Genomic DNA, 11,975 nt, shown 5'->3' with positions numbered 1-11,975 from the left:
CATGTGCCAGCTCTCGTTCACAGCATCACTCCAGGGGGGATTTGTTACCATATACATGCGGTAGTGATGTGTGTGAATACACTAGGGCCGTCGGGGCATTTTTCCCCTCTTTAGGAGGTTTTTTCCCCCGAGCATTGTATATACGCCCATCACTCTAGGGCTATCTATCTTTCCATTGCACACTAAGTAACACACTCTCTATTGTGTGCCTTGAGTTTCCTTCTTCTTCTCCAAGCTGTGTGCATTTCTCTGCAACCCTAATTCCAACATGACGGTTGCAGGCTTCCTATAGCGACGCTCATAGCGACGTTGCAAAGCCTTATATAGCGATGCTTATAGCGACGCCCGAGAGTTAAAAAATTTGGGTGGCAAGGCATTCACCCATCAACCATATTGAATGTTTCAATAATAGAGTAAACCTAAATGAATCCAAGAAAAGCCCAAATTCACCTTTGAAAGAAAGTGCAAGGTATAGACCCAAAGTAGTCACCCACAAGACAATATAACCATTAACTCCATCATGCATAGTATTGTTTCCAGAATAAAGATACAAAACTGACAAAAGTGATTGGACAAAAGTAAATCAATGACAATCATACATACCATAGGCAAAATCTTGATTGTTAAGCTTTGCAATGTAATAGTTACAACACAATTGTCATTATTGAGAAAATACATTGTTTTCCAATAGTTACAAAAAGACATATACACGTCATCTCAATATACAATCTATGAAAAAAGGAAACTAATGCTATCTAGCTATGGCTACGGTATGGCTACGGCTAAACTGACGTCGTCTAAATCAGACGTCTCATCGCGTCCAAGCGGTGTATCTGTCGGATTCTGCAAAAAAAGCAATTAGACGTACTTTCTGTAAGTATAAACATATAATTACAAAACAATTTATTTTCTTAGCTTATCATTAAAATACAATAAATGTAAAAGAGTAAAGTGAAATACTAACCATGCCGCCGCGAGAACTCATAATGTCCATCAGGGCGTTTAAGCCCTTTCTGCCTGCGTACTCGCACTCGTACGGTGTGGAGTCACGTTCTGTCATTGACCACTGTTCAAAACATACAAAGAATCCATTATGTTAGAATTTAAAAGTATAAATAGATGTAACTATTAAACCTAAAGAGCAATGCAAAAACACTTAGAAAATCAGCCTCAAATGATGCCCACCCGCCGCTCCCTAAGTGGTGCGAGCTCCCTGCCTCTACTTGCGCTTTGGCTGCCTCCTTTTGTTGCTTCCACTTGTCAGGATTCTCGCGCGCTGCTCACTTCGCATTCTTCCAATCTTCTTTGGCCAACCAATCTGGTATGTTCTACACATGCTTTATTGTTTTTTCTACTTCAGAATGCTTGTGCGTGCAGTATTCGCGCATTCGAATCTTCATCAGGTCTTCATTGAAGCGCTCATCCCGACTTGACATGGGAAACTCGTCATGCAGCATGCTGATGACTCTGTCTTTTAATTCACTTGGCACTTCACTCCAGGTTTTTAGTATGTAGCGTCTAAACACCTGAGAGCAAAGACCGCGCATGCGCGAGATCACCTTCTTGCCTTTGTCATCCAAAATGATGTCGCCGCTGATGTCGACCGAGTACGGCAAGCCCTCTCGCCTGTGACGTGTGAACCTAGGTGTCTCGGTAGGGGTCTCTAGCGGAATCTCAATGGGGGTACGGACATCAGGTGTCTCCACTGGAGTGTGGGTCCCGAAGCAAGGAGTGTCGACTGGGGTGACTCCCGGAGGAGTATCTAGTGGTGTGCGGCTAGCCAGGAACGGCCGATAGCCGTGAAAAACCTGGCCTAGATGGCAATGTCGTGGCTAGTGTGGAGGCGGGCAAGGAAGGGGAAGGTAAGGAGCCTCATCGAACACGAGCCGGTGTCGAGGCGTCGGTGGCAGTATCCCCACAACAACCGCCACCGCCACCACTAGAGCGTCGATACCTAGACGAGTGTGAAGATCGTCTCGTCGACACCGAAGCTTCGTAGCGCACTGAATGCTCCAAAACAGAGGTAGACAATGAAGGAGTGGAACGATGTGATGGTGCTCCAGATCGATGACGGTCCTCGTACCACCTCCTCTGCTGGGGTGACAAAGAAGAAAGAAACTCATCATCATCTATACCTAAATTAAACACACGAACATTTAATCTTAATATTAAATGGAGAAGAGAACATGGACAAATTATAATCTATACTATAGATAATAGGGAGACGGATTCCTGTGTAGAGAGAGAGAGAGAGAGAGAGAGAGAGAGGACTCATAAAGGGGGAGGGATTCCTGTGTAGAGAGATTCATGTGAAGTTCTTGTGAATTTGTCTCCTGTGTGCATTCTACGTATCTTGTAAAAGGATGAAACTCGTACTGCGATGGAGACCGAGGCTGCAATCGCAAAAGAGGTGCTTTATCCCTGCTCATAGATGCTACTCGTCCATCCACTATATCTAGTGGAGGGACGAGCAGCATCTATGAGCAGAGACGGATCACCTCCTTTATGATTGCACCCTCAGTCTCCATCGCACTCGGAGCACAGTGGTGTGTCGACGTATCAGACATGGAGTGTCCCAGCTTGTGAGAACATACCTGGAGCATACCTGAAGTGGTAGTAATGAGGATTAAACACAATTTAAATTTCTCAAGTATAGCACATAGACAGGAATGGACAAAAAGCCACGTGAATACAATATATATTATAAAACGGAGCAAAATTGTTCAAATACAATGTTTATGGCTTTAAGAGGTCTCTCTCTCATCCTCGCATAGCTCAGCATAACTCCCTATGTCTATATAGATCTCAGCATAACTCCCTATGTCTATATATAGCTCTCCGTTTAGGCAAATGTCCGCCGTTTTATTTTTGTATATCCTCTGCATGCACCCCATAGAGAGTAGCAGCTTGATGCTCGTCTGGCACCACCTCAGCGCCACCACAAGATCTGCATCAGAGGACCGTCGACAACTAGACTGTTCAAATTTTGCCACGATTCCACAATCTAGAGTAAAACGCTTTTTGTCAATCCGTTCCACCCTAAAATGTCGACCTTTACACCATGCTGTTGTGTATGACTTATACTGCAACCAACAAAGATTATAAGTGGATGTTCAAACATCTAGAAAGTCGCTAGTCGTACATTGAAAACTTACCTTGGTCGCGCAACCCCGAGAGTACTCCCACTCCTCCTCAGTCACTTCTTCACAGCACTGTTGTGCGCTTTTCAATTGGTTGTGCAACCATCTTAAGCTCATGAATGTTGGTAGGCTATCCAGACCCGCCGGATAATGCATCTGCGGTCATCTTCCCCGTCTCCACTCAATTCGTGCCCTCTGTCGCTCTTGCTTTGCATCCTCGAATTGTGAAATCCACTTTTGCATCACTGGATTGTGAAGCATGCAAAATAGGTTGATTTTAGCCTCTAGATCTTCCGTCATCTTCCGTACACAGCGAAAAAAATGCGGTACACTTGTGTAAGTGATCTATCATATCATTATACATCTAGAGTTTTTTATTGAAGTAAACACATTGTAATAGATCACCTGAAAAGCGTTGTAACGCTAGTGTCACTCCATCCAAACTTTGCTTGCATGTTGAAAAGAACCAAGAGCGCCTTCAATCTAAACACACGTGCTCCATCATACAATGGCGTATCGGCTTCACTTTTCATATCATCATAGATAAGCCTTTCTGAATCCATGATCGTCTCGATCATGTCATCGATCTCGAGCTCAAACATTGCCTTGTTGGGAATGTGGTCTGCATGATCATCCTCCGAGGTGTCAAAGGCTACATTTTGTGGCCTCATGTAAGCTGCTTGACCAAAGCGCCTACGAACACATCTATTGGGTTGCAAGATTGGTGCCTATTGGTCAGCGTCAGAGTCCGACGAGTTATAATTGGCAACAAATCGATCTATAATAGATGGATCAAACTCGCCAAATTCACGAACGTGTTGTAAAGAAACACATCTTGTCCGTCGCACAGCATGCTTGCATTGATTACAAGGACATAAGATCCTTGTTGAGAGACAGGTGTTTCGGTTGGATGGCCCCACATCCTCGTCACTATTCATAATGAATGTAAAAACCTTATAACCTGGACATAAATTTAATCTTAAATTGGAATCTTCCATCTTCTCTCTCTCTCTCTCTCTCTCTCTCTCTCTCTCTCTCTCTCTCTCTCTCTCTTTCTTTGTTCGCACTGTAAACTACCTCACATTCTCTAGTCATGTCTGATCCCCGCACACCTTGGTCTAGAGGTACACGGAGATCAGAACCCCCGGGTTATAATCTCGTCTTTATTGGTCAATGCCTATATTTATGGATACGAGAAATCTACACACCCACGTCTACATGATAGTGATGTAGTGGACAAAACCCATTTGCCTCTTCTCTAGCTGTAGCAATTCACAGCATCATAACATCTCTTCACAGCAGATCTTTGTTCGAGGGATTACTTCGCACATTACATGTTGGCCTCCAATCTGAGTATCATGTCGTTGAAAGCTTTCCAACTTAAGGTCACATCCATAGAGAGGAAGAGAGGGATCACCATTCGCCTAACTCTAAATTTTTTTTGTAATCCCGAAGATAGACTTTAATATAAAAACTAAATCCAAAATATAATCTTAAATCTAACCTAATTGAACATATGGTGATTTTGAGCTAATTGAACATGGTTAGTGGGTGAGTTAATAGGTGTCAGATTTTGATGGGAATATACATATTGTTGTGTAACTAGTGTTTGCTTTTTGGGCAAAGCCTTCATTGACATGCCCTAAAATCTAACCTAAGTCTAATCTAATTTTAAATCTAACATAAATCTGGATCTAATCTAATCGACCTTAAACTCAACATAAACCTAAATCTAATCTAATCTTAAATCTAACCTGAATGTAAATATAATCTAACTTAAATCTAAATATAATTTAATCTTAAATCTAAATCTAATCTAATCTTAAACTCAACATAAACATAAATCTAATCCAATCTTAAATCCTAAACCTAAATGTAATCTAGCTTAAATCTAGCATAGCTAACCTTAAAACTTGTCCTAATTTTAAATTTAACGTAAATCTAAATCTAACCTAATCTTAAACTCAACATAAACATAAATCTAACCTAAACCTAAATGTAATTTAACCTAATTTTAAATATAATTTAAATCTTAACCTAATCTTAAATCTAACCTAATTTTAAATTTAGCATAAATTTTGAATATAAGTTAAATATATAATCTAACTTAATCTTAGATCTTAATATAACCTAATTTTAATTAAATGTAATTTTAAATCTAACCTAATCTTAAATCTTAATATAACATTTCATTTCATATTTTCTCTACTTTTTTTATCTATCTCTCTCTCTGTTTGTTTTCTCCCCTTACCTCTCTCTTTCCGTCTTCTCCCCCTCTCTTTCTCTTTGGTTTTTTCTCTCTCTCTCTCTTTCTCTTTCTCTTTGTTTTCTCCTCTCTCTCTGTCTCTCTCTCTCTCTCTCTCTCTCTCTCTCTCTCTCAAAGACACAATGTGTGTGTGTGTGTGTGTGTGTGTGTGTGTGTGTGTGTGTGTGTGTGTGTGTGTGTGTGTGAGAGAGAGAGAGAGAGAGAGAGAGAGAGAGAGACAGAAGGAGAGAAGAGAAAGAGGGGAAGGGAACATGAGAGAGAGGAGAAGGAAGGAGCATACCTGGCTCTCCTTCCTCTCCTCGTGTGTGTGTGTGTGTGTGTGTGTGTGTGTGTGTGTGTGTGTGTGTGTGTGTGTGTGTGTGTGGAGAAGAAAGAGAGAGAGAGAGAGGGAGAGCATGGGTTACCTCTTTCGCTTGAGCACCGAAACTCAGATCTGAGATCTGAGTTTCTGGTGCTCTCGGTTTATTTTTTACCCCTATCGCTGTCGCTATGGGCGTCGCTATGTAACAAAATAAAATAGCGACGCCGTGGATTTTCACTTTTGAGCGTTGCACTGCGAGCCTCGCTAATGTGAAGTACCTATTATAGTGTACACAATCGATATGACTTAGATCACGTCTAGGATTCACATCATCCAAACCGTCTAGGTGAGGGCTGATATGAAGCACAAGAGCCAGATTCCATTACACCACCAGAGTTACTATGCGCACAGATGAAGGGTGTGAAAATGCGGTGTGTGCGCAGAGAGAGAGAGAGAGAGAGAGAGAGAGAGAGAGAGAGAGAGAGAGACAACTTAGGATGTGGGTGGAGCAACTCACCACAATAATATGTGAGAGAGCCCCTTATTCTTCTATCTAGTAAAAATAATGTATGCACAAGTGATGGGGGATCGGATGCCTCTAGCGCATGCGGTAAGAATAAGAGGCACACCACCTTTATCCCAACAATCTCCCACTTAGATGTGAATGTGTCCATAAGTGGTACTACTATAGTACCTAGTAGTATATACATGAGGTATAGGGAGGAATCTCAACTCAATCTATGTCCACTTACCAATGAGAGCATACCACAGGACGTTTTGAGCTAGCCATGAGCCTTATGGTAAATCTGATAAGAGATCCTCATGATAGGATTTATAGGGACATATTTGGTATTAGATGTTCCCTTATGATTGAAGTGCCCTATTCTTCATGGCATGGCCAAGATCTTATAATGATGACCATGTAAAGTCCACACACATTTGCTAGATAAACTTTCCCTACTAGGTCACCTCCCAAATCTCCATCACATAGACCAATTTTGCCACAGAGCACATTTAATCAATTGAGATCTAGAGTGATTGAGATAAAGGAGATGAATGCTCATATTGATGATAGGAAAAATATACCAGAGAGAATACCATAAAGACACCTAGAGTGACTATTCTAGAGGATGTTACTTGTTGTACAAAGGATGTATAGCCTATTGAGATTGTTCATACACCAGAGATCATTATTGAGCCATTAGAGATAGATATCATGACAAATTCTATACTAATTAATGATGCTTGTGCACTAATCATAGAGGCAGATGTCCCACCAGAGCCTACACTTGAGGAGATTGCTGATGCACATGATCTTGTGGATAAGGGATATGTATATTTATTAGTCAAGTGGTCATTACGAGCTATAGCCATTTATGCCCGGCCGGTCAATGTGTATTCATTTTCTAGCATTGAAGAATCTATAAATAAATACGTGCAAGAGGAAAATGCTCACTCTTGCACGCGGGGAGATTGCAATTAGTGCTCGTGTCTTTCTTCTCTCCTCACCTCTCCAGAGATGACACCTGTTTACTTCATTGCAAACCAGGGAGCTAGATCTTCCATGATCAAACCAATGCCAAAACCAAAATTAAAAAATTGACATAACTGCGGAGCAAATGACCATTGGAAAAATGACTATCCCAAACCAAATAAGAATGTGGGACCTATAGAGGCATTTTGTGGAGCATGTGGTTGTAAAGACGGAAATTTTCCAAAAGATTGTCCTGGGAATCCAGTAAATAAAGAAAAAACAACCATAAACATAGTTCAATTTGTGCCAAGTAGCTCCTCAGAGGAGGAACCCATAGTTCCAGTTCAAGTAGTAACTACGGCACAAGATAAGGGAAATAAACAGAGAGATATCAATGGGTTAAACAAAATTGGCGGGCCAACAAAAGATTCCAAAAAAGATCAACTCAAACGATATGATCTTTGGAGACAAAAACAACGTAGAGAGGGTGAAGAGAAAGTGCAAAAGAAGGTAGAGGAAAAGATGCAGGCGATGTCATCAAACTTTAAGGAATCGAAACCAAAATTCTCAGGATCGATAATGGTCAAAAAAATTTACAAACTAATCAATGTAGTCTTATAACATAAAAATAAAAACATCAAAACCCACGATGGAAAATAAAACTCAATTCTTGATGAAAGTGGATGCAATGGACTGCATAAAAGAAAGATAACGGGACAATATTCAGACACAAAAATTGAACGCAAAGCAAAATATAAGGAGCTGAAACGGACCTTGAAAGAAGTTTGGACCATGGAGATGGAGTCAGAATTTATAAATGGTATATCAAAACAAAAGAAATTACTATAATGTATTTGTCTTTTTTAGATTTTCAAGTAAATTTTCAAAAAGGCACGAGTTGAACAAGAAAAAGAAGACAAACTACTTTAAGGAAAAAATAAAAGGTTTCAGCTTTTCAATTCACAAGTTAAACTTACAGGTATGGTAGTTTATGAACACAACGAGTATATAGAGGGTTTTGAGATTAAAGAAACATTGTGAGAGTTTATGGATGGGTGTAAAAAATACTATTTTCATATTTCAAAGTTCTATCATAAATATTTTACAATATGCTCTATATTTTAAAGTAGATATAAAATATACAACATCAACTTGATCCAAACAAATTATAATGCTTTGCAGGCTTTACAAAATACATAATTAAAATATTAAGCAACAATGCATGTATTTTCTTCAAAGAAACGACTCATATAGAAGCACAAATTATCCTTGATAATTACACGTAAGGAAATTCATCCTCTTGTGCCATCATCTTGCACTTTTGATATGGTGTCATGCTACAACAATTTGTAGAAACAAATAGAAAAATGGGACACGTTATCAAAACCAATTTTGAAGAGCATTACAAAGTGCCAAAAGGAAATGAATAACATAGCACTAGAAAAGGTCAAGAAAATTGTCCAATGTCATGGACAAAACAAGTATCAAGATCAAAACTCTTTGATTGAAGAGGTGTGAATTTTAGCACTTAAGATCACATATAAAATAAATTGATACATAATTTTTTGAAAATTTCTAAATTCTAGTTTGTATATAACATATTTCATCACTACAAAGAAAGAAGATCAAATACATATTTACATGCTTGAATGTATAAGAAGAATTCACATTTATAATTCTTATTTTTTTGGATGTATATGTAAGCCTTTACTAACTAGATTGGGATTAATGGATTTTAGCTTGTAAGTTAAGTGCCGGGGCACTTAGTTTGCTAGCTTTATGAGTATATTTGCCAAAGGACTAGTTCTCTGGCAAAGTATAAAGGCCAACTTTTGTGAATTAAATCGGAGGTTTGGATAATGAAAGTGAGCGCTCTGTCATTCTAAGTACTTGTTCTATCCTTTTGCTTCTCATGCTCTATCTCCCTTGTGTTATTGCAGATCCACGACTTGCATTGCGATCACAAGTGAAAGCTCTTCAATTCAAAGTCTTGCAAAGTTTTTGTGTTTTTGGCGTGGCCATATTCTGTGCTATTGTGGCGTTCTTCGATTGATTTATGCATCTCTTTGGAATTCCAAGCATAAGAGATGATAGTGCTCCCTTAGACTTGGAAGCTATTGAGTGTATTAAATGTCAAAACTGACGTGCTAAAATAGGTCATTCATAATAGGTGTGATTTTTTTATTACCAAATGGAAGATTGGAGACCATATAGAAGTTCTATTTTGGACTTATCTACCTTGTTATCAAGTTCGATTCAGTTTGAAGCACTTTAGCTTAGACGTATGTGTAATTGTGGTTGGAAGATTCACTTTTCGTGATCGACACTCACTAGCGACGCTCGCTAGAGATTGATTCTTGAGAGTAGTATGTTGTGACTCGGTTTTTCAAGGGATTAAAAACCTCTCATAGCCACCATGCACTAGTCAGAACTAAATCCCACGGATTGACATATTAGTATTTGTGGTTCTCGCTTTGCTACCATTGATATGGTGAGACCAAGCAGCATGCTGACACCACACAAAATGTGGCTTCCCTCTAAGGAATCTAGGATCTCTCCTCTCCATGATGCGCACCACTTGATGAGGTGTTGTGCCCCTGCATCACCATGTAGTCTTTGTAAGGTTGTCGTGAGGAAAATGCAAGGTATTGAGACCTATTGCCCAATTCCTAGTCTTAGAGGGCTTGTGGGCTACCCAAAAAACTGGTAAGGCTACCCTCTAATAATGCAAGGGGCTTCCTTCTATAAGGGCCACCCACCCCAGCACACAAGGGCTACTGACAAGCTGCTTGACCCTAGCATAAAGCCCCACAACATGATAAAATAGGGCACGAGTAGCCCATAGGCTAATGGGAAACTAGTCTTGCTTGGTTGGCCTAATGGAGAGGTATGCTCGAGTGGATGTGAAAATTTAACAGATATAAAGTTTCAAAACAAATGAATACATCAACTATTTATGAGAGGACGTTAATATTAAGTGTGCCATGTGGAAGAGAACGTAGTTTTGATTTATTTTAAAGTGGAAGTAATCGCATACTAGTGATAAAGCATCAACTTAGTGGACATTTTCAAAGACATTGGAAAGACTATGGAAATTAAAAGGATATACATTTTAAAAAGCAGACTACCATATCAAGAATTTATGAGAGGACAATAACTTTAAGCAAGCCATGTGAAAGACAGTGTATTTTTTATTTTTTTGGACTTGAAGAAGTAAGCATATTACTAATAAAGGATCAACTTAGTCAGGGGCAAGCAATGGAAGAAAAAATAAATTAACAAAACCTTATTTTTAAATGTGGCATGCACAATAGAGGTATAAGTTATTTATATCTTTTCCTACTTGTTTCAAGAACGTGTATTTTTTGCAGTGCGGTGAATGAGTCCAAAAACTGTTGTATCCAACGGAACTTGTGCCATTGAATCTATGGATGAATATTTTTTCTAGTATTAGTGCTACATGGGTATTTTTACAAGTGGAGAGTTTCTCAAAAATAAAGTTTTCATGAAACGTTTGGTAGTGCAATTCGTTGCTACGCATTTTAGAAGGTGGATTTGGAGTGTGTTCTACCTTCCATGCTAGGGCTACATGAGATGATTCTCCCATTTCATCGGCTCATCAAAAAAGGCTGAAATGGCCATGGCAAAAATGACGCAGAGATGCATCCCTAATATGCTTCCTATTCTGGATATGGTGTCTTTGAATGCAAGGATTGTAGGATTAGTCCCAGTCAAGGCAAGGCCGGGCTCTTTTGATTGAATGCGGATTAAGTATTTCAAATAACCTATTGCAAATTAGGGCAAAAAAAAAACTCATTTGACACCTTTGAAAAAACATTGTGTTTGCAACAATTTGGTCAACATCTTTACTTTGGAGACCACAAATAGTTTTTTATGAGCTTTCTATCCAAGATGGGTTTCCTAGGATGCATTGATCCCAACGTGGGTTGTACCAAGAAGCATAAGGCTCTTTTTGGGAAATTTTCAACAAGACACTCTTTGCAGATGTGCTTCATGTATATCAAGTGCTTGATGAACTTCATGCGTTAAATGTTGTTTCTTGGAGTGTATTGATTGCATGAAGCTCTGGGTTGTAGGGTGATTTCAGCACATGGAGAGTGAGAGCTTCTTTATAGATACATTCATATGTAATACACTTCAACAGGATATGCCCAACGAGGGCGAGCCAAGGAAGCTCTTGACTACTTTGGATGGATGAAATAGTAGGACATCTCTCTATATCCAATGACTTTTCTTATTGTGCTCAGCTAACTATAGTCACACTGGGACTAGCCAATTGTATTTTGAAAATATGTGGACTAAATATGGCATTTCAATAGGTGAAGAGCAAAATGCTTGCATAATCAATCCCTTCATACATGCAAGGCTTTTGGACAAAGCTACAACCTCCAAATTGACCACAAGGTTCGCTCAAGAGGGACAAACCCAAGAAGCATCAGGTTATGTTCACCTTTGTAGAGTAATGGTTTCTCTCTAGATGCAATCACCTATGCTTTGCATCTCGTGGACATGTAGCATCATGCAAGCAGTTGAAATGTGCAAACAAATTCACAATGAAATTGGTAGTCAAGGGCTGTTGGAAGAAAACGTCGTGCCTGGAATTGCTTTGATCGACAGGATAATGATCAATATGTATACCACGGTCAGCCACCACATTGGTCAGTATGTATGCAACGTGTGGTCAGCTTCCGATCCAAAATGTTGCTGCTCTTATTGCATGATATGTCAAACATTGAAATCGATGCAAAGTGAGGAAGGACACATATTGTGCTG

At 39.5% G+C, this 11,975-nt stretch overlaps 1 long non-coding RNA gene across 1 annotated transcript; it reads right to left on the bottom strand.

The window, feature by feature from the left end:
• Window positions 1-722: 722 nt before the first annotated feature.
• Window positions 723-1,062, bottom strand: LOC147440598 (uncharacterized). Its single transcript, XR_015184339.1, has 2 exons — window positions 965-1,062; window positions 723-843 (listed from the first exon to the last, which is right to left on the bottom strand). It is a non-coding gene; the product is annotated as an uncharacterized LOC147440598 (long non-coding RNA).
• Window positions 1,063-11,975: the final 10,913 nt, after the last annotated feature.

This window comes from Adiantum capillus-veneris, chromosome 15 (genome assembly GCF_014529385.1).
Source record: "Adiantum capillus-veneris isolate H3 chromosome 15, ASM1452938v2, whole genome shotgun sequence".
Lineage (NCBI taxonomy): Eukaryota > Viridiplantae > Streptophyta > Polypodiopsida > Polypodiales > Pteridaceae > Adiantum > Adiantum capillus-veneris.
The sequence above is the reverse complement of the archived record's forward strand: the minus strand, read 5'-3'. Positions and strand labels throughout refer to the sequence as shown.